The sequence below is a fragment of the Petaurus breviceps genome, unplaced genomic scaffold (genome assembly GCF_028583685.1).
Source record: "Petaurus breviceps papuanus isolate PSGF00001 unplaced genomic scaffold, PetGlider_PUasm1.0 216, whole genome shotgun sequence".
In the NCBI taxonomy this organism is placed as follows: Eukaryota; Metazoa; Chordata; class Mammalia; order Diprotodontia; family Petauridae; genus Petaurus; species Petaurus breviceps.
The window spans coordinates 8,215,478-8,239,845 of record NW_027185867.1 but is presented as its reverse complement, the minus strand read 5'-3'; the positions used below and the strand labels follow the sequence as shown (position 1 = coordinate 8,239,845).

The 24,368-nt window shown below is 38.8% G+C and overlaps 1 protein-coding gene and 1 long non-coding RNA gene across 9 annotated transcripts in view; one reads left to right on the top strand and one right to left on the bottom strand.

Moving 5' to 3' along the window:
- NINJ2 (ninjurin 2) overlaps positions 1 to 24,368 on the bottom strand; it is a 147,919-nt gene that overhangs the window by 12,857 nt on the left and 110,694 nt on the right. The gene's annotated exons all lie outside the window — the stretch shown is intronic.
- Positions 3,544 to 24,368, top strand: part of LOC138165929 (uncharacterized) — a 102,861-nt gene continuing 82,036 nt past the window's right edge. The window contains exon 1 of the long non-coding RNA XR_011169493.1: positions 3,544 to 3,616. This is a non-coding gene — a long non-coding RNA (uncharacterized lncRNA). The remainder of the gene's footprint in view (positions 3,617 to 24,368) is intronic.

Genomic DNA, 24,368 nt, shown 5'->3' with positions numbered 1-24,368 from the left:
TCTCTTTCTCTCTCTCCCTCCCTCTCTTCCTCTCTCTCTCCCTTCCTCTCTCTCTCCCTCCCTCCCTCTCTCTCCCTCTCTCTCCCTCCCTCTCTCTCTTTCTCTCTCTCTCTCCCTCCCCCTCCACCCCCCCCAGCAGCACATCTCTCATAGGAAGGAGCCCAGTCACATGGCAAGTGCTTCAATCCATAAATACTCCTATACAGATTATATATATAGTTGCCTGAACTATCTGTTGATAACACTCTTTTTTGCTTAACTATTGCTTATCTATTTTCAGGTAACATTTGTGGTTTACATGTTTATGTTTGCCTACTTTATTAAAATAAATTCATCAATTTTTTTCAAAGAGATATAAGAACCTCCTTATATCTGGACCCCTGGACTCCTTTGGCAATTGGCGAATGCTATGGACCCCTTCCCAAAACAATGTTTTGAAATGCATGAAGTAAAATACATAGGATTATAGAGAAAATAAATTATATTGAAATACACTTACTAACAACAATATTTTTTAAAAGCCCATGGACCCCAGACAAGACTCCCTGGACCAGATGACATTTAAGGCCCCTCTCAACTCTGTATTGCAGATTTTGAGCCATGCTCTCATCTCTCTGGGCCAATTTGATCACAGTCTTGCCTAAAAGCAAAGATGTAGATGAGATGACTTTTGGAGGTTTTTTTTTTCTTTTCTTTTCTTTCCTTTTTTTTTTTTTTTTTGCTTTTTGGAGGGGGGAAGGCAGGGCAATTGGAGTTAAGAGACTTGCCCAAGTCACACAGCTAGTAAGTGTTAAGTGAACTCAGGTCCTCCTGACTCCAGGGCCAGGGCTCTATTCACTGAGCCACCCAGCCACCCCCTGGAGGTTTCTTTCAATCTAAGGACCATTATCTGGTGAATTTCCCCAAACCCTAAGGATATTCTCATTTGACAGAGCAGCCCCAGGCATCAAAGGCAGCTAGGTGGCACAGTGGATAGAGCACTAGGCTTGGAGCCAGGAAGACCTGTCTGAGTTCATATCTTGCCTCAGACACTTATTAGCTGTGCGCTTCTAAACAAGTCATTTAACTTGTCTGTCTCAGTTTTCTCATCCATAAAATAGGGATAACAAGGGCACCTGCCTCCCAGGGTGTCGTGAGGATCAAATGAGATAATATTTGTAAAGGACTTGGCAGAAGGCCTGGCACCTAGTGGGTGCTGTATGAATGTTAGCTATTATGAGGATTAAGGGCTGGAAATGACAATGGTGGGGAGCTGGAGGAAGGAATTGTTCCTTTCTAGTTGTCCTCACTCGTCCTCCCTAAGCCCCAGTGGGGAAGAACGAGTCCTTGAAGGTGGGGCCTTGGCAGGGAAAGGCACGAAACCTTCCAGAATGTGGCCTGGACGGGGAGCTTGGCCTCCCTGAATGAGTCATGTAAGCTTCATATGACCTCAAAAGCTTTCCCTCCCTTGGCTGCTCAGACTCTACCTTTCCTCTCTCCAATTGCCACCCTCAGTTTAGATCATAGATTCCCATCTGGAAGGAAACTGAAAAAGCCACCATCAAATCCTACTCCCTCATTTCACAAACAAAAGAAACTTGGGGTTTGGTGATTTGCCAAAGTCCCATGGGTAGCAAGCAGCAGAGCCAGGATTTGAACCCAGGTGTTCTGATCCCACTGTACCATGGGAAGAAGGCTGCCCAGATTTCTGCCCACATCAAATCTTACTCAGAAGGGCAGTGCTGGCTCTCTTGGAGGCAGGTGCTTCCCCATACTCCACATTCCCAATGGCTCCTTCCATCTTAATCCTAGCTCACATTCTTTCCTAGGGTTGAGGAGCAGGAAAGAAGGGGAAGCGAAGGAGTAAGGGCAGGACTCCTGACTTCTGTGCCTAGCTCTGTCCCTGATTCACAAGGAAACTCTAGGATTAGCATTCTGGGTCTCAGCTTCCTGGTCTGTAAAATGGGTAGAATATTTGTATCTCATGGGGTGGGCAAAATTATGTTCACAAAGAACAGCCCAGATTCTCTCAGAAAGGCGAAATGCAATATTGATTTCTTTCTGTTGGGAAGCCTGTCTCTCAGTGCTCTGATGTTTATTTTTGTCTCTTAGACTTTCTTATTTAGCTTAAAGAGATAGAGTCAAACCAAAGGACTCAAAATTCCTCCACACAATATTCTTTCTTCTTCCAGAAAGACAATGAGTTTTGTAGATTGTACTTAGTCATTGCCCATATTCAGAGAGGACCTTAGGACTAGGCCTAGTTAGTTATGTTAGTTGCCTACATGGTAATATAAAGAATTATAGACTTCAAGTTGGAAGGGACATTAGGGTATACATAGTCCAGCTCCCTCATGATTTGAGGGTGTCTGGGAATATCCCTTCCTTGCATTAAACTATCCCCCCCCCCTTCTGGTCCTGAATGATGTATGGATTCCACTATCAGAGATCTATTCCTTTGGTTTGGGTCAATTTCCTCTGGGAATTCCATTAAATTTAAATAGTCCCAGAGAGGTAACCCATGGCTTCTCAATGGAAAGGTTAGGCCCTTTCCAGAATGTACATGGGGGAGGATAGCAAGGATTGCTTCAGAGCAATGGATAGTACTAGAAAGGGTATGCTCAAGGTGTTGGAGGGCAGGAAGGGAAGGCCATTGTAGGTGGAATGAGGACACTGAGTGGCAGTCAAGAGAGCCAGGAATCTAGTTTTCTCTTTAGTCTCTGTCCTGGAATCCATTCCCACATCAAACATCACTACCTGATGCACATTTCAAACACAATGTTCCTCGGGAATCTCAAATTCAACATGTCTAAAATAAAACTCATTATCTTTCCACTTGAAAAGTATCTTCTATACTTAATATATACTTTTTCACACATTCATTTATTGATTTAGTCCATATCTCTCATTTTGTAAGTAAAGGAAATTGGGTACTAGAACAGAAATAGAACTTGCCCAAAACTACATAGTGAGTTAGTGGCAAAATCACTAAGGATCACATTGCTCAGCAGTTAGTACAGTGACTGGCACATAGTAGGCACTTAATATATGTTGATTGATTGCCCTGCATGTCAATCAATCAACTAGCATTTACTAAGCACCTACTTTGTGTTGAGCACTATGCCAGGTAAACAGACAAAAAGGAAATAGTCCCTGTCCTCAAAGAAAATAGATTGTATAAAAGGCATGTTACACATTGTGTGTGCAACATGTACATACAAAATAAGCATACACAGGTAGGGGGAATTATGAAAAATCTCAGGTAGGAGGTAGTGCTTGAACTGAAGGTTCTAAGAACCAGAGATGAGGAGGGAGAACATTTTAGGCATGGGAGAAAGCTTCTGCAAGGCATGGATATGGGAGATGGGATGTCATATTCAAGGAATAGCAAGAAAGATAATTTGGTTGTACCATAATGTCTGGGAATGGAAGTAATGTATAATAAGGCTTGAGAGGTAGGTTGGAAACTGGTTATAAAGGAATTTAAATTCTAGACCAAGGAGTTCATATTTAATCCTAGAGGTAATTGAGATGCCTGGCATTTATTGAATAGATGAGCAACATGGTTAGAACTATTCTTTAGAATATCCCTGTGATAACTGTGAAAAGGCATTTGAGAGGGGACAAAGGATCTAAGGTAAGAAGATCAATTTGGTGGGTATTGCAATAATTTAGGTAAGAGGTAATGGGTGCTGGAACTAGACTGGTAATCATGTGAGTAGAGAGAAGATGGATGCAAGAGATGTGGAGGTAGAACTGATGAGACTTGGTAGCTGCTTAGGTATGTGAAGTGAATGAGAGTGAAAAGTACAGGATTGTGGTACCTTGACAGAGATAGGGAAGTACAGTTCCAGGAATATGATGGACAAAATCCAGAGCTTCCAAGTCAAAGGAAAAATGCTGCAAGCAGTCAGAAATAAAGAGCTCAAATATTAAGGAACTTTAGTCAGGATCACCCAAGATTTAGCAGCTACCACTTAAAAGGAATGGAGAGCATGGAATTTGATATACTAAAAGACAAAAATATTGGCTTACAACAAAGATAACTTACCCAGAAAGACTGAGTATAATCCTACAGGGGATGGTGGGAGGGAGTGGGGGGGGAGTGGGGAATGGACCCTTAACAAAATATAGAACTTTCAAGCATTTCTGATGAAAAGACCATGGCTAAGTACAAACTATGAAATACAAAAGAGGTAGAGATGGGAGGAAATGGGTATCCCTTGAACTTCACTCTCTTTTGAACTGGTCAAAGGAGGGTAAGAATTTACACAGAGAGTTGGATGCAGCAATACATTTAACTCAACAGGGAAATGGGTATGAATAGGGAAAATAGAGAGGGAGGTTTAGGAAGAAGAGTAGATTCAGGGAGGGATTGGTTGGCAAAATAAACTAAGCTTAGAGGGTGGAAGGGTTTAAAAGGAAAGAGAGAAAAGGTAATAACCAACAATTTGGCACTCAGGAGGGAAAGAGTAGAGGGTCAGGGGAGCAGAATCAATTTGCATCAAACATAGAACATTGGTATATCAGGTATACTCCTTTTCTCCCCAATTCTCTTCTTCTTTGTAAAGAGGAGGTAGAGAGAGAAAAGAGGAAAAAGTATAAGAGAATAAGATAGAGGGATGTACACAATTAAAAATTATAGTTGTGAAAGTAAATAGGAGGAACACATACATAAAAGAAGAGCATATAAGAATACATGTTGTGTGTAAGAAACACACTTGAAACATAAAGACACGGAGTTAAAATAAAGGACTAGAAAAGAATCTATTGTATGCTTCATGGATACTAAAAGAAGAAAAAGAAAAGAAAAGGATAGCAATCATGACCCCAGAGAGCAAAAACTTACTTCATCATAAAAGAGTAATAGGGAAACTACATGCTGCTGAAAAGTGCCGTAGACAACGAATTAATAACAATATTTAATATATATGTACCAAAAGTATAGCATTGCAATATATAAAGGAAAAGGTAATCAGTTTACAAGAAAGAATAGATTATGAAACTGTAAGTTTGAGTTCTCCATGTACCCCTTTCAGACTCATGAAAATCTAACAAAAAATAATCAGGAAAGAAGTTAAGGACATGAATTTTTAAAAAGGTAAATGTTGCAACTCTCTGGTTATTGCTGAACAGAAACAGGAAAATCATATATATTACTCCACTGGGCAAGGCACTTTTAATAACTAACAATGAACTAGAGCATAAAAATCTCACAAAATTACAGAAAATCAAAAATATTAAAGACATTTTTCACTGGTAACAAATAAAATTATGTTCAATTAATGGCCTTTGAAGAAAATATTTAAAATAATTGGAGACTAATCCTAAAGAATTCATGGGACAAAGAACAAATCATAGAAATAATAGAACAATGGACAACTTATCAAAATTTGTGGAATGTAGCCAAAGTAGTTCTGAGAGAAAAATAAATATTTCCAAATGCTTTCATCACAAAAGAGAGAAAAAATAAATCAATGAATTGGGAATGAAACAAAAAAAAAAAACAATAAAAAAACCAAAAAATTAAAAAAAAAAAAAAAAAAATGAAAAAAAAATAAAAAAAAAAAAAAAAAAAAAAAAGAAATGGGAAAAAAAAAAAAAAAAAAAAACATAAAAAAACCAACAAATTTAAAAAAAAAACCAAACACTGAAATAGAAATTCTGAAAATGAAATAAAAGATTAATATTTTTGAAAGACTGCATTAATACATTAAATCAGTATCATTGCTTTTTGGGAAGAGAAAACAATAAAATAGATAAACCATTAGCTAATTTGATTAAACAAAAGAAAGAATAAAACCATATTACCAATATCAAAAATTAAAATGTAGAATTCACAACAGATAAATAAGTAAAATAAATTATTAGAAATTATTTTGTCCAATTAAATGCAAACAAAATCAACAATGTAAATGAAACCGATGAATATTCACAAAAATATAAAGAGTATTCAGATTTGCAGAGCTAGACATAATGAATTTAAATAACCCAATCTCAGAAAAATAAATTGAACAAAACATAAATGTGCTGTCAAAAAAATCTCTAGGGCTAATGGATTTGCAAGTATATTCTATCAAATATTCAAAGAACAATTAATTCCAATATGATATAAATGGTTATAGGTGTTATCCTGGACTCCTCACTCTCTCCCACCCCCACCCCTACCCCACATCCAATCAGTTGCTGAATGTCATTTCTATCCTCTGCTACCACCCTGATGCAGCCCCTCCTCACCTCACATTTGGATTATTGCAATGGCCAGCTACTGGTTGGTCCCTGACTCAAATCTCTCCTTGGTTCACCCTCCACTTGCTTATCAAATTGATCCTCCCTAATCATGGTTCTGATCATTCACCCCCTACTCCATTCAATAAAATCCAGTTGTTCCCTATTACTTTCCAAGATAAATATAAAATCTCCTCTTTTACTTTTAAAGCCCTCCATAATTTGGTCCTTTCCTATAGTTCCAGTTTTCTTTCACCTTACTCTGTAATCTGTCAACACTGGCTAATTTGCTGTTTCTTGAACAAGAGACGCCCTCTCTTGAGTCTGAGGGTTTTCACTGGCTGTTGCCCATGCCTGGAATTATCTCCCTCCTTTTCTCTGTCTCCTGGCTTCCCTGGCTACCATGGAGTCTCTGCTAAAGTCCTATCTTCTGCAAGAAGCCTTTCTCAGTGTTTTTTAATTTAGTGGCTTCCCTCTGAGATTATCTCCAATTTATCCCATGTATGTCTTATCTGTACTAGTTTATTTACATCTTGTTTTCTGCATTAGACTGAGGGCTTCTCAAAAAGATGGATTTTGTTGTTCTTATTTGTTTGTTTGTTTCCCATTTCTTTGTATCCTCAATGCTTAGCACAGTACCTGGTACATCGTAGTCATTTAATAAATGACTTGGAAAAAAATAGGAAAATAAGAGGATTTATAAAATTCCTTCTTTGACAGAAATACTGTTCTGATGCCTAAGCCAAGAAGAGTCAAAACAAAGAAAGAAAACTGGCCCAATATTCCTAACTGATATTGATACAAAAATACTTAACTGAAATATTAGTAGCTAGGTGGTGCTGTGGACAGAGTGCTGGGCCTAGAATCAGGAACACCTGAGTTCAAAATCCAGCCTCAGACACTTACTCGCTGTGGGACCCTGAACAAGTCACTTAACCCTGTTTGCCTCAGTTTCCTCATCTTTAAAATGAGTTAGAGAAGGAAATGGCAAATCACTCCAGTATCTTTGCCAAGAAAACCCCAAAAGGGGTCATGAAGAATTGGACATGACTGAAAAATGACTGAACAACAACATTTAACAAAGAGGTTACAGTAACATATCACTGAGATTTTGCACTGTGATCAGGCTGAATTTATACCAAGAATACATAGTTGTTTCAATATTAGGAAAACTAGCAACATAATAGACCATATTAGTAATAAGAACTATAGGAATCATGTAATTATGTAGAGGGAGAAAAATATTTTAACAAATATAACATCCATTTCTTTTTTTTTTTTTGGAGGGGGGAAGGCAGGACAATTGGGATTAAGTGACTTGCCCAAGGTCACACACCTTTCCTTAAAATACTAAGTAATAAAATCTAATTAAAACCAGCATTATATTTAATGTAGATAAATTAAAGGCCTTTCCAAAAAGACCAGATGTAAAGCAAGGATGTCCTTGTAAAACTAAATAGAAAGAGATAAAAACATGATATAATTAAAGTAAGCACATAATGTATAAAATACTTGGAATTTCCCCTACCAAAACACACACACAAAACTAAATGAAAACAACTGTAAAACAATTTACTTAAAGACAGACATAAGTTATTGTAGAAATAGTAATTGTGGGGCAGCTAGGTGGTGCAGTGAGTAGAGCACCGGCCCTGGAGTCAGGAGGACTGGAGTTTGGTTCTGGCCTGAGACACTTAACACCCACACAAAAATACTAGCCGTGTAACTTTGGGCAAGTTACTTAACCCCAATTGCCCTCCAAAAGGCAAAAAAAAGGAATAGTAATTGCTCATTTATAGGTCGTCAATAAAACTAAAATGACCACACTATCTAAGTTGATTTACTTATTTAGCATCATATCAATAAAATGATCAAAGAATCAGCTTAGAGAACTTCTAAAAAACTGAAATTTATGTGAAAGAACAAAAAGTCCTTAATCTCACAGAAAAGGGGGGGGGACGAGAAGGAAGAGGGTCATATATCAGACTATGTTATAAAACAATAATCATCAGAATAGTTTAGCACTGGTCAAAAATGGAATCAATGAAACAGATTAGGTATACAATGTGAAACAAATTATCATAGCAGCCCTGTGTTTGATAAACCAAAACAACCTGGTTACTAATGTAAGAACTCATTATTTGACAAAAAGTGCTGAGAAAACCAGAAAGTAATATGACAGAACTATGTATAGACTGAGATCTCTCATGATGTACCAAGTTCCAAATGGGTACATGACTTAGACGCAAAGGATATCATCATGAGAAAATTAGAGGAGCAAGGAAGAATATGCCTATCAGCTCTATGGATAGGGCAAGAATTCCTGACTAAACAAGAGAAAGAGAGTATTACAGAAGATAAAATAGACTATGTTGATTACATAAAATTAAAATGATTTGGTGCAAAAAAAAATTTAAAAAGAAGTAGGTAATGAGAGAAAAATCTTTGTATCAAGTTTCTTAATGGTCTTGTTTCCAAGTTATATAAAGAACTGACTTAAATTTATAATATTGAATCATTCCTCAATTAATAAATGGTCAAGGGCTATGAATAGATGGTACACAAGCCATCAACAGCCATATGAAAAGATGCTCCAAATCACTAATAATTCAAGAAGCTCAAATTAAAGCAATGCTTAGGTTCTATCTTACTTTCATCAGATTGGAAAATTTGAAAAAAAAAAAAAGGAAAATGATAAATGTTGGAGGAAGGTTGGTGTGTTTGGGGATAACCATTCTCAGATGTAAAAGTGCCCCCAAAGTTACTTAACTGTACATACCATTTGATCCAGTGATACCACTACGAGGCCAATACTCCAAAGGGATCAAATTAAGAGGAAAAGATCCTATATATACAATTATTAACATACAACAAGAAATTATTAATAGAATGGTTTCAAAGAAACCTAGAAAGACTTGTATGAACAGAGTGAAGTGAGCAGAGCCAGTAAAACTTACAATAACAACATGGTAAAGCCAAGCACCTTTGAAAGATTTTAAAACAGAACTAATTGAGATGGTGGAACAGAAGGAGGCTGTGCAGCCCAGCTATCTCCACAACTACTCCAACAATGATCTAAGAACTCCTGACTGAGTAGTGGTGAAGCAATGAAAGGAGAATCTATAGTGGATCGTCTTTCCAGCCTAAAATCACAAATTTGGCCTATAGGAAAATCACCAGGACAGAACATGTAGAATCCAGAGATAGGTTGATGTAATGAACTCATAACCCAGAAATCTGAACTAGGCCAGTAGTGTAGGGGTGAGGAGGAGTCCAGAATGCAAATTCAATTCTCAGAGCCCAAAGAGTGAGGACTCAGACTCCCACCCAGGAATGGAGCAAAGGGGTCTCCAAGAGGAGCTGGGATCACAGATAGCCCTGAGAGTTCTCAGCCAAGCAACAACATGGTTGCTCGGGAGAGTTGCTAAGAGAATGAGTCCTTGAGATAAAGAACTATTATGAGACCAGAAATTCCTAAGACATAAATCCAGGAGACAATAACTCGAAAACATCTATAAACAAAATATCAAATTAAAACACATTGCTAGAAGAAAATAGAAGTCTTCTAAATTTATAAAGAACTAAGAGAGTAAGAGAATAGGATAAGGGGGTATAGAAGGATGTTTAGATTAAAGGAAATTTGGAGGAGGTGGGTTAAATAATAGGAGGGCAAGGTAGAAGTAAAGTAGAGGAGTCAGGAAGGATATGAAATAAGAGGTACACACAAACAAAAAATAAAAATCAGGAGTAGAATTTATTAGGAAAACAAAAGCAAAGGCAATAATCATGATCTCAGACAAAGTTAAAGTTCCAATAGACTTAATCAAAAGAGAAAAGTGGGGAAACTACATTATATATCAGTCATATTAATGAATATTATTTTAGACTATTTAAAATAACTAGACAGTGTAAGGTTGGAATATTATTGTAGTGTAGGAAATGATGAGTTGGTGGGCTTAGAAAAATATGGAAAGACTTAGACTTAAGAAGGAAGAGGTTTTCAACCATCAGAGAGACAGAGAACAAATAAATATAGTACGATCTTCACACAGATGTATATGAATGTACATATCTCTATACAAGTATGACTATAGATATCTAAGTTTATGTATATGTATATGTGTATGTGTATGTACATATATGTATGTACATATATCGTTGTATGTATATATGCATGCACACGCATATATACCTATATGTGCATGTTTGTATGCGTGCATGTATGTGTGCATTTTTATATGTATGTGTATATATGTGTATGTATATGTCTCCATGCTTAATTGTAGCTTTCTTGGGGAAGTGGGGGGGAAGGAAGGGGAAAAAAGAATAAAGTAAAAAGTACACAACAAAGAACAAAGAAAACTTACATGCAAGCAAAGAAAAAATGGACAGCTCTGGACATAACGTGTCACATTTATTATACAGGCTTTCTTGAAATGGAAATTTATTGTTGTATATTTTTAATCCTGTCTTATGTTCTGCTGTGTACATGGCAATGCTTTTTTTCTTTTCTTATTTTGTGTTTAAGTTTTAATATTTAAGTTTAGAATGTTTCTTTTTTTTCTTATTGTGTATTTAGTTTTAGTATTTAAGTTTAAAATAAATAATTTTTTAAAATAAAAACTTCTTGCTCACAAGTTCAATTAGGATTCCTAAAAGAAATCATGTAAGAATTTTTTTTAAGATTTTCTAAAATACCATAAATGAAGTGAGAATGATAGAAGAAAAAAATTAGAAAAAAATAAGATCTATGGAAGAGTGACTCGGAAAGAGAATTAACAGCTTAGCACAAGGTACAAAAAAAAGATCTAGAAACACATCAAGATAATTTGAGAATAACTGGACTATCTGAAATCCATGACTGAAAAAAATGTATCATATCATATGGATACACTATTTTAAGAAATCATGAAAGAAAACTGCCCACACTCTATAATCCAAAAGTTTTAGCTAAGATTCTTACCTTGCCAATGTAGTCAATATGCCTTCTAAGCCTTCATTCAAGTTATTGATCAATGTTTTGAATAGCACAGAACCAAGTACCCAAGGGCACCTTATTAGCTTACTCTGAAGTTCCTTTGTCCAAGCCTAACCTCTGTCATTTTAATTCTCCTTATACCTTATTCTTCCTAAGTAAAGTTTTCATCCTCACCCTGACCTCCAATCCTTAGTGCATTCTTGGCTATTACTCCTGCTCTGACTTCTCTTTCCTTACTTCCTGATCTTGATCCTATACATAACAAGTTAAATTCTATACTTATCTTGAATTCCTTGATGTTCTGTCCTATTCCCACTCATCATTTGTCACCAGTCATGATATCCATCTCCTCCTTGCCTATGCATTCTGCCAAATGGAGGTAGAGGAAATGACATAATTGTGCTGATTGGGTTCATTATACATTTATCTTATCTAATGTCAACTTAGACATTGAATGTTGAAGCAAAGCAATCCTTTTAATCCTTCTTAATTGATTCTGAATTCCACTTCCCATAGCAATTTTTCAAAACATTTTCCTTAAGCTTCCCCTTTATCTATAATATCAGTCTCCCCAATCCCTCAGCTGTAGGCCTCCTCTCAAATTTTTTTGAAGAAAGGAAGGGAAGTCTCTTCTCCCTGTCTCTATATCTCTTGACATCATTGCCCCACTCTGTTTTTCACTACAGTTTTTTTTTTATTTTAGTGCATATTAAATTTGGAGTACTTTTATTTATTTATTCATTATTATCATTTTTTAAAGCAATTGGGATTAAGTAACTTGCTCAAGGTGACATGGACAGGTGTTTCTGGATGGGTGCTAAGTGTCTGAGCCCAGATTTGATCCCCAGATCATCCCGACTCTGGGGCCAGAGCTCTTACTCGCTGTGCTACCTGGCCACCCCTTCACTACAGTTTTTGATGGTCCTTCTCATCATCAAGGCCAACCTCTCTACTTGTACCATTGATCCCATCCCCCCTCGTATTCTCCAGCAGATTGCTCCCACTGTCATTTCCTTTCTGTCACTTATCTTCAGTTTCTTTCTAGCCCAAGTCTCTCCATGCTTAGAAAACAAACTCACGAGACCTTATCATCCCCTCAAGTTATTATCCTATATCTTTCCTCCCATTCTATGCAAAATGTCTAACAAAAAGCTATGCTCATTGCCTCCTCTCACTCATATTGCATTCTGACTGATTTCATTATTTAAATGAAACCGCTCTCACCAAAATTGTTGATGAGTTCTCAAATGCCTGATCTGATGGCCTTTCTCCATCTTCATTCTTCTTGACTTCTCTCTAGATTTTGGCACTTTCTCCTCTCTGTGCTGTTGCTCTCTTGGTTCCCTTAACTGTCTCCTCCTTCTTGGTATTGTGTGATGACTTTATTCATACCACACCTACTAACTATGGATCTACACCAAGGATTCCATTTTCTTTGTACCATCTCTCACTTGTTGACTTCATCATATCCCATGGGTTTAATTATCATGTCTATACAGAAGACATTAATTTATATACCCAGACCTAATCTCTTTCCTGACTTCAAGTCCCCATATCAACAGTTGTCTATTGGACATTTCAAAGTGGATATTGCATAAGGCATTTCAAACTCAGCATGACTATAATAGACCTCAACTTTTTACCCCTATTTATTCTTCTCCTTAATTTCCCTCTTTCTGTCAAGGGTACCTACTACTCCACCTCAGGGTCAACCTTGACTCCTCACGTTTATTCATTCACATATCTTAGCAATTGCCAAATCTTTTTTTTTTTAAGCAATTGGGGTTAAGTAACTTGCTCAAGGTTACACGGCCAGGTGTTTCTGGGTGGGTGCTAGGTGTCAGAGCCCCAGGGATCCTGACTCTGGGGCCGGTGATCTTACTCACTGTGCTACCTGGCTGCCCAGCAATTGCCAAATCTTGTCAATTTTACCTCCACAATATCTGTCCCCTTCCCTCCGCTCATAATAGCCACCATTCCAGTTTGGTACCTCATGATACCTAACATGCATTATTGCAAAGGCCTCCTAACTGGTCTCCCTGCTTCAAGTTTCTCTCCCCTTCAACTTCCACAGTTGTCAGAATGATTCTTCTTAAGTACAGATATGACCATTTCACTCCTTTCCTCAATAAATACTAGTGGCTCCCTATTACCTCTAATATTCAATGCAAATTCCTCTGTTTGGCATTTAAAGCCTTTCACAACATGTCCCCATATTTCCTTTCCAACCTTAATACACACTGCTCCTCAGATTGGCTACTTATGGCCTCTCATATACTTGACTCATAGGTGCACAGTGCCCAGCACATAGTAGGTTCTTTTAAGATGTTCATAGATTGATTGTACTATGCTTTTTACACTAGGTATCCTTCATTCAAGGAGTGCACTCCCTTCTCAACTCTCTCCTGGTTTCCTTCAAGATTGAATTCAAATTTTATCTTATCCCATCAACTTTTAGGGGCCAGTGTTTTTCATCCTCCCTAAAGACCTTGTATTTGGTCTCCTCTAGTAGGATGAATGTAAGCTCCTTGAGGGTAAGGTCTGTTGCACATTTGTCTTTGTATTCTCAGTGCCTAGCATGATATCTGGCATATAATAAGCACTTTAAAAAATTACCCCTGCCTTCCTGCCTGACTCCTTCCAAGTTATCATCAAACCAATCTCACCAACTAACCAGTTCTATGTCCTTGGGACTACATTATAGTCTAGTCAACATCTCTCCATTTTGTCTCCAAAGATTTCATGATAGCTTTTGTCAAATGTTTTGCTAAAGTAGAAGTAAACAAGATAAATTCGAGTATTTCTCTATACAAAAAGGAAATGTGGTTAGTCTGGCATGACCTGTTTTGGTTTTTTATTCTGAACTATCCTTGATGGAACCAAGATAACTTTCTTTCATCACTTGCTTCTTTTTGGCAGCTTACTGGTCATTCCTTTCATAATAAAGCATTCTAGAATTCTACCAGGAATGGAAATTAAGCTCACTGACCAGAACTTTGCAGACCCCTCCTTCTTTCCTTCTCCAGTCCTGTGGCAATTCTCTTGTTCTCTAAGACTTTTCAAAGACTTATCAAAGATCTTTGATAAATGATATGCTGGATAAATGATCAAATTCAGTAATTAGATCAGGTTTTTGGGAATTAGATCAGTTCTTCTAGGGAAATACCCTAGGGTGTATTTCCTCTTGTCCTGGATTCATCAACAAGGTCAGCTTGCTCAGCTTCTTATCTTTCATTTCAACTTTCCAATCTGAAGATTCTTCTTCTTGGCCAATAAAAAAAATAAATGAACAGAGAAAATGAGAATTTGAGGATTCTGGAAAAAAAAAACCACCACCCTTTTTGGTTGTCCTAAATATTCCTAACCAGCATAAGCTCATTCTGAGTTTTAGTACTTTGACAACTTCTTCAGGATCAGGCCGTACTTTTGTTATCGTCTGTCATTACCTGTTCTTGCTTTTATTTTCTGCTTCCTAGCTACCGATTCCTTCCCTAATATATACAAATGTGGCCAGGTTTCCCTATCCTTAAAAAACAAACTCACTAGACCTTGCCACCCCCTCAAGTTATTATCCTATAACTCTCCTCTCTTTCTCAGCAAAATGTCTTTTTAAAGAACAAAGTAAAATTCCTTTTTAAAAAAATCTAATTTGGGGAGGCTAGGTGGTGCTGTGAATAAAGCCCTGGAGTCTGGAGGACCTGAGTTCAAATTTGACATCAGACACTTAACACTTATTACCGTGTGACCTTGGGCAAGTCACTTAACCCCAATTGCCCTCCAAAAAGCAAAAAAAAAAAAAAGGCAAAAAAAAAATCTAATTTGGCTAAGTTCCCTGAGATCCTCATTTAACTATTTAGACAACTCCCTCTTTTTCTCCTCATCAGGATTGTTGTGGGTTTTTTTTCCTGCCTTCAGAAGTACAGTAATGAGAACTTTTCACATTTCCTGAACTGACTTCCTCTTTTAGTTCATGAGACCCTACCTCTTCCTTCTCTGAATCTTTTGAGATCTGTTCTCCCAAATCTAAAGTGCACATAGAATGAGGCCCAGATTTCCATTTCTCTATCAAAAGTTCTAGGATGGAACATTCACTTCCACCCTAGGGTATGTTGCAGCCCACTTGGAGAGTTGGTTATTAAATTTCCAGCAGGAGCATTTATATCAGAAATCAGCAGCTATAAATTAGGGCTTGATTTATTGTTTTGTCAATTGTCTAGATCTTAATAAGGTGATGGATAAAATATTAGTTACAAACTAAACTCAAAAATGTGTCCTCTATACATTTTCCCCCTAGAAAACTGGTTGTTAAAATTTATCAGGACACCTCTCCTTATACTTCTAGGTTTCCATTATTTTGAAATAGCTGCAGTCAATAATTTATCCTTATTGATGAGAACCAAATACAGAAGAGATGATGCCCCCTCATTGTTTTCTCTACCCTTTGAAGAATAAAACCATCATTAGAAAGTCAAGAAGTTTTCAGTTGTTTCTCTTTTAGTAGAGAAAGGAAAAAGCTCTAGTAAGTAAGTGGCTGATCAATTGAAGTCTCCCATTACTATTTCTATGAGTTATACCCCACCAAACCTCTGTGATACCTATGAAGTCAATTAATCACCTTGCTTGTTAATACTTTGTGCATCTGCTTTATAGATTGTAAGTCCTTCCTGAGGGCAGGGACCATACTTTTAATCGACAAGTATTCAATAGTAACCTTTGAATTAGAGGTTTTTCTTCTCTTTGCTAAAGAAAATAGCTACTAAAAAACTCTTGACTTTCTCTAATGATGATTTCATTCTTCAAAAGGTACAGGAAAAAATGAGGGCAACATCTCTTGTTTTTGATTTCCATCAATAAGGAAGCATTATTGTCTGCAGTGGAAATGATGGAAACTTAGGGTATAAGCAGGGGTGTGCTGGTAAATATTTATCAACCAATTAAATATTTGTACATAAGTATATTTATATACACTATGAACTGTATATATGTATACACACATGCATATACCACACATGTGTGTATGTACACACGTATGTATATATATGTTGTGTGCTGCTTTAGCCTATATATGTACACATATATTCTATGTACTCAACTCTCTGGACAGAGAACTGTCTTGGCCCTAATTTAGGGTGACTAAGGGGGCTGAACTTTGACTGATAAGCTAACACCTGTCATCCTGAGGGGAAGAGAAATTGCAGGATAGTAGGCAATTCTTCCAGGACTGAGAGCCGAGCACGTGGAACCAGGCTGGACCATGCTGGTGAAGACTGCCCCAAACTGAGAGAGCCAAGCTGTGGAGAGCCGTTACCATGGAAATGAGAAAGAGGCTATGGCTATGAGGCCAACAGCATCAGACTTGAAAGCCACAAGGTGTATCAGGGAAGAACCAAGCCAGTGAATCCTCTTGCTTCCCTTCTTTCCTTCTCTGCATCATCCTGAAAGGGCTTGTGTTTGTTCCTGAAACTTATCTCTGTCTCCTAAAAGTTTATGTCCTTTCCTGTGTAAACAGGAAAGTCTTTGAGTTAGCTTTTAAGACAAATATGTTTAACTACTTCATTGCTAGCCTATGCGTGGCATTGTGGAGAGAAAGGGAGAGAAATAGATTTTACAACCGCAATAAATATTTTGAGGCACAATGGACACAGAATTGGACCTGGAGTCAGGAAGATGTGAGTTCAAAGCCTCCCACATTTATTAAACTGTGTGACTCTAAGCAAGTTACTTAATCTGTGTTTGTCTCAGTTTCCCCAACTGTGAAATGGGTTCATAACAACCTTTCAAGGTTGCTATGAGCATCAAATGAGATAATAATTATAGAGTGCAGTGCCCAGCACATAGTAGGTGTTATATAAATCCCTATTCCCTATTCTTCTCCCACCCTCATTCCCTATATTAGAGTAGCTTTCTGTCTTATAGCTATAGAAAGAGAATTATTGATTTAAAAAAACTTCCCTGAATAGAGAGAAAAGTGATGCTAGGAACCTTCTCTATGGCCAGCGAATCCGTAGTTTGACTACAGGAGGCTATGACCAGTTGGTTGGCATCGAGAGGCAGAGGTCATCATCATTTTCCTTCCCGTTGTTTCCAGAAGCCTGGTTTAAAAGGAAAGTCACTCCTAAAGATGGTGGGGGCGGGGGGGGGGGGGGGGATCTGAGGGAAGAGCTAAGAATGACAGCCCTGACAACCATGCTGTACCATGGTACCAATGAGAGATAAAGAAATACTTTTAAAATTAAAATTGCCCAAAAAAGGAATGCATTTTTCCTCTGTTGATTTCACAGCATTTAATTCCTGGACACTAAAGGTATTTGGGTGGTTCCTTATTTGACTAGGTTGTCAAAGGTTGAGCACAAGAGTGGGGTAGTGGCTCAGTCCCTGAGCTTCCCATCTGTAATCCTTTCTTCTCACTACCTAACCAGAAAACCTTTCCTAGTGACACATTTCCTGGATGATGTCTTACACTACTTCTCATATATTTGTGGTTGTTAATAATGTGTTAATTAAACACTCATGCAACTGTCTAATACCTTCATTTATACTATGCCTAGATGGCTCAGCTAGTCATCAATCAATACTTCTGATTTTATGTTAATAAACAAATAGCTACACTGTGGTCATCATGGTTCATAACAGTCTCTTTCATTAAAGGGCAGAAAAGAATAAAACAGTTACATATTATCTGTCCTTGTATCAATAACTAGACCAGAAGATGTAGCCTGAGTCTCTATAGGGATCATAGCTAATGCATGGATGACCTTTGAGGCATCAGTGATTCATGAATCTGTGATTTCATGAATGAATGAAGTGACTAAAGAGCAGAAATTATATCTGGTTAGACTTGACTAACTTGTAGAACATTGAATCCAAGTTTATCCCTATGGAGATGCTCAGCATGTTTGATACATAGGGACCACTCATCAGATAGGTTGTAAAAGGGATTGTAGATGGGTTGGACTAGATGGCCTCTGAAATTCCTGATGAAATCCTACCTGCCTGGTTCCCCTTGATCTAGCTTCATCACCACATAGGCCTGGGGTGTGTATGTGTGTGTGTGTGTGTGTGCGTGCGCACGCACATGTGTTGTGCATGTGATGGCATGTCCCTTCTCTATCCCATCTTCCCATCTCCACCCTCCCCCTCCCCCTCCTAGGTTCTCACCATTATCGGCAGCAATGCCTGATGCAATTTTGTTACGTTGTCTCCACACTAGATGGAAAAATCTAGATCTGGTTACAGAATGGACTCAAGCAAGAGGGAAGTGATTATGGCAGGGAACTCTAGGGATTAAAACCTGGGTCAGAGTGATCCACAAGGGGCTTGAAGTGACAGTGTACCAGTTCTGGAGTGAGGGCAGCTGCATTTAGATCCTGTTGCTGGCCCTAACTAGCTCTGTGGCTCGTCTATGAGGATTTGTCCATAGATTGGTGGTAATGATACTCGTCAAACCTAACTCACGGGGTCTTTTTGTGAGGGCGTGCTTCAGAAATCCTCAATGCCCGGCAGATTGTAGGTGCTCATCCACCTTTGGTGTCCACCTTCCCTCAGCTCTCCCCTGTGGCTCCAAGGAGCTGTGACTTGTGCAATGGCCACATCCTGGTAAAACCATCTTGGTAGACAAGTTAAACCAGGCTGAGGGTGACTGACAGGCCTCAAACCCATTAGTGAGTTAGGGGATGTCCACCCCAAGCAGGTGAAGACTTCCCTCAGAGGAAGGTCCCATGAGAACTGTGAGAACACAATAACTTATGCCTTACAAAGGCAGCTGAAGTGAGTGTTGTGGAACAATTAGAGGTTAGTCAGACATTGAAGATGCCAAGGTCAGCCACTGCATCCCAGGCCGTCACTAGTTGTCTTGACTTTTGTCCTGCTACTGAACTTTGATGACTCTGGAAGAGAATGAGGCTGATATGTGCAGCTTTGCCTCACTTAAATCCAATTCTTGAGCAAGTCAAGATATCACCTGGTGATGTCACTGGTCCTCTTTGAAAATGAAGGACAACAACAGGTGCTACAAAAGTGTGACTTAAAATGAGCCATCAGCCCAGTGTATCCTCTCCCTCATAGTCTGGCTTTATCTAAAAAAAAAATAGCTTACATTTTCCTCGAGTCTGGAATAAATCATAATCAACTCACTATTTATAGGGAAAGTAGAGGATAAGGCCAGTAGTGAGACAGAAGTCATGTTCCTGCTGATCCCAGAGAGAATTCTGGGCCAGGGCACAAGGGTGTGCTCTTACTGAGCGATTGCCCACATTCTTTGTATTACACAACCACCAGTGATTTTCTGGTAGTTATCAGAGAGAAAGAATAGGGCCAACCATTTGTACCTTAATATGTCAGTCAGTCAAGAAGCATCTCAATATCAACAGCAAGTTCAAGCCATTTCAGCCTAACCACACACCTGCTCTCAAACAAAGATAAAACTGATTCTAGATTTCCTGACACTTAGTAGATTCAGGGCATGAAGTTTGAAATTGTATCACTGGGCTATTCCCAGCATCCCAGGATCATAGAACCTAGGGCTGGAAGAGATCTGAGAAATCACATAGGTCAGCCTCCTCATTCTGCAGCCAGGAATACAGAACTCAGAAAGGTGAGCCCCAGTTCTCTAGGGCCTAGCCCCTTTATCCTATCACTCTTTCTACCTGGTCAAACCCCCAATCCTATTCATGTAGGATTTGAATGGAGCTATATGAAGTCATGGGGGTGGGGACAAGGTCCACCAGAAATAGATATTATCTAATCTCAACTGGGCCATTGCTATAGCAAGGCAATCCTTTTCACTCCTCCTAATTGATTTTCTATCCCACTGCCATAACATACTAATCAATTAACTTTTATTAGGCTCCTACTAAATACAAGGCACTTTGCTAAGTTTTTAAAGATATTTTATTTATATATTAATATACATTTATTATAAATAATGTCATACTTCTGTAGCACCTTAGTTGGTCTATCACTCAATAAAAGAGGCAAAAGACAGTGTCTGTCCTCAAGGAGCTTACAATCCAATCATCTGCTCCAAATCTTTTCTTTTCTCCTACAACACACCTCCTTTTCTGCTGAAGACTTTGCCTCATGCTTTATCGAGAAAAGAGAGGCCATTTATTACAAGCTCCTACGTTTCCTCTTTGAATGAGTGAAGATGGAGAAAATAATGAAACTGAGATGACTGGGATCCACTACAAATCTCAACTGGGCCCTCACTGCTGAAGGTAATCCTGTCATACCTCCCTAACGAACTCACTATCCTGCTCAGCACAGTAGCTCTTCCAAGCACTCTTATTGATCCTCAAATCTCACATGGCTCCCTTGTCCCTCACATTCTCAGCTGATGACATAGCCTCATATTTCATTGGGGAAAAAATGGGGTATTTCAATGAGAGCTTTTTCTTCTCCCCTCTTCCTCACCTCATATCACTTTAGTATCTTCTGCCACTGTCTTCTTCGTATCTATCTTACATGTTGAGATGGTTGTGCTTGCCAAGGCAAAGTCCTCTACATGCAAAAGTGATTCTATTCCATCCATTTCCCCCAGCAGATCTCTCTCTATTAATCCTAGCTCTCTTACTTATTTTCAATTTGTCCTTGCGCCCATGAGACGGCTAGGTGGTAGAGTGGCTAGAGATCTGGCCTGAGGTCAGGAAAACCTACCTGACCTCAAATTTAGTTTCAGACAGGTACCAGCTGTGTGACCCTGGGCAAGTCACTTGACAACTATCTGCCTCAGTTTCTTCAACTGTAAAATGAAGATAATAATAGCATCTACCTCTCAAGGCTGTTGTGAGTCTCAAATGAAATATCTGTAAACTTGGTACAGTGTCTGGAGCATAGCAGGCACTTTCCTTCCTTGTCTACTGGCTGCAAACATGTCCACACCTCCCCATCCTCAAAAAACTCTCACTTGATCCATCTATCCCAGCTAGCAATTGTCTCATATCTCTGCTCCTTTTTGTGGCTGAAGTCCTTGAGAAGGCTATCTATAATAGGTACCTTTACTTCTTCTCATCTCACTCCCTTTTTAAATTTCTGCAATGTGACTTCCAACTTCATCACTAAACTGAAAGTGCTCTCTCCAAAGTTACTAATAACTTTTTTTTGCCTTTTGGAGGGTAATTGGGGTTAAGTAATTTGCCCAAGGTCACATGGCTAGTGTGTGTGTGTGTGTGTGTGTGTGTGTGTGTGTGTGTGTGTGTGTTAAGCGTCTGAGGCCGGAACCGAACTCAGGTCCTCCCGACTCCGGGGACAGCACTTTGCTCACTGTGCTACCTAGCTGCCCCTATGAATAACTTCTTAATTGCCAAATTGAATGGCCATTTCTCAATCCCTTTCCTTCTTGACCTCTTTGCAGCCTTTGACAATGTCCATCACCCTTTTTCCCTTGATGGTCTCTTGTCTCTAAGTTTTCATGACACTATTCTCTCCTGGTTCTCCTGCCCATTTGAACCCTCTTCCTATCAGTTTCCTTTGCTGAATCTTCACCTATTAACCCTATGTGTCCCACAAGGTTCTGTCCTAGGCTTTCTCTTCTCCCTTTTAGGGAATGTAATGTTAATGGGATATAAGATCTTCCCTCCCCGTTAATAGGCCTCACATGAATCCCATTAAGGGAAGCTTGCTTAGGGGAGGCTTGCTAGTAGGAAGGCTTTCACACCTTTTGCTAATTTCTAATTATGTACTGAGTCAGGAGGGTTGTGATGTCTTCTGGCTCTAACAAGGGTATATATAACCTGAGGTTAGCATTTTGCTTTGGGGCTTACTCATTGGAAAAGTGTCCTTGTGATTTGACCAGATGAGACTGGGTAGCCATTAAGGAGCCCCCCAGCTTTGAAAAACCCAGATTTGGTTCTTCTCTCTAGTAATTATGTATGTATTGCCTTGGTCAGACAGTTGGATCTGTCTGTTGATCTGTGCTAATTTCTCAGACAGAAGTCTGTTGGTCTTTATTTCTCTGCTTGTATTTTCTCTGTAATTTCTCTGAAGTTCATGGTGATGACTTTTCCCCTGAACTAGTGAATGCAATAAAAAAAAGATTATTGACCCCTTAAATAGCTATCTTTCCTAGTAAAGCATATCTAAGAACCTGTGCTAACTGCCATCCCAGGTATGCCAGCATGGTTGCCACGACACAAGATCACACAGTGATCTCATCAATTTCCTTGGGTTTAATTATCCTCCCTATATTGATGATTCTCTGCTGACCTCTAGGCTTACATCTCCAAATGGATGTCTAATACACAGACATCATAACCTTAACGTATCCAAAACTGAGCTCATTATCTTTTCCTCAAAACCTTACCCTGTTCCCAACTTCCATATTACCATCAAGGATAGCACTATCCTACCAGTCATCCAAGCATGCAACCTAGGTGTCATGCTCAAGTTCTCTCTCTCATCGCCCTGTATTCAATCTGTTGCCAAGGCCTATTGGTTTTACCTTTGCAGCATCTCTTGTGTACGCCCCCTTTTCTCCTCTGTCTCTGCCACAACCCTGGTACAGGCCTAGAAGACTGCAATAGCTTGCTGGTTGGTCTCCCTTGTCAAAGCGATCTTCCTGAAGTAGAGGTCTGACCCTTACTCAACAAACTCCAGTGGCTCCCTATTATCTCGAGGATCAAATATAAAATCCTCTGATTTTCCTGAGAGCAGAGACTCTTTGGCCTCTCTTTGTATCCCCCAGCACTAAGCACAGTGCCTGGGACATAATAAGCACCTAATAAATGCTTATTGACTGAGTGACGGAGAGGGGAATTCTTCAGATTGTTGGAGAACTTCCAGAGAGATAAGTTAAGATGAGGCAAGGCTCCAATGTCTGAATTGCTTCCAGGGAACCCTCTGAGCCACAGATATGTGTAGGAAACTTCCACTCCACCCTCAACATGTGCTTTGACTTTAAATACTTGAAGACCTAGAGATTGAGGAAGGGATTTCCCCACGGTGAGATCATTCTTTCTTCTGATTTGAAGGAAGATCTTATCTTGTTCCCAGTAAAAGATCCCATTTTTTCCCCTTGTGGATTCTTTGGTCTATTCTAATCTCTTGTCTGGCTATTGTTTACTGCTTAATTTGACAGAAGTTTATTAATTATTTGTGATGATCTTTTGCCAACCGGCTTTTGGTGGGAGGGAGTTGGTGGAGGCAAGCTGTTCTACACTCCTCTTGAGAGCTATCATGGAAAATAGCATTGATCCTGAGCCCCCCAAAGTATCACACCCCTAGACTACAAATATCTGATATGTGGTAGATATAGATAATCCTAGCCCAATTACTGTCTTGGTGAGGGGACAAGTGCCCAGGAAGTCTCCCAGAGGAGGTAAGATGAGATATATGAGCCAAACTGTCTTAAATCAACACACTCATGTGTAGCTTATATTTACCTACTTATATGCATTCCTGTCTCTCTTGACAGGATATAAATTCCTTGAGAGTTGAAATTATTTCATTTTTGTCTCTGTATCCCCAGCACCTAGCACATTGCCTGACACATAGTAGGACTTAATAAATATTTATTGGTTGGCTGAAATGACTTGTTCAAGGTCACACAGCTAATAAATGTCAGGCAGAAAGCAAGTTCTCCGACTCTAAATCCAATGCCCTTGCCACTATGTCAGGCTGATTCTAGAGTTGCTAGTAAGTATGCCGACTCCCTCAAGAAAACAGAGCTTTGTCTACAAGAGTACCTATAAGCTCTTAATGTACACTGAATTAAATATGAAGTACTTTTATCACAATAACTCTATGAAGTATGGGCTGTCACAATTATAAAATTCAATCAATAAGTACCTATAAATTTATAAAATAAATAAGTGCCAACTATGTATAAGATTATGTGTTAAATCCTAGTGGTATAATGAAAAAAATTAAATAGTCCCTGCCCTAAAGGAGTTTAATGCAGGAGATAACATATACATGCACACATGCATATATTATAAAACGTATAGCAAATAATTAGTAGGTAATTTTGGAGAGGGGGTACTAGCAGAGGATTCATGTACCAAGTGGTGCCTGAACTGAATTTTGAAGGAAACAAGGGATTCCAAGAGGGGTGAGGGAAGAGGGAGTGTGCTCCAAGCATGGGGGACAACCAATACAATGAGAGATGGAGGAACAGCAAGAAGGCCAGCTTGTGTGAAGGAGAGTAATGGGTAACGGTTCTGGAAAGGTAGTTTGGGTCTGGTTATAA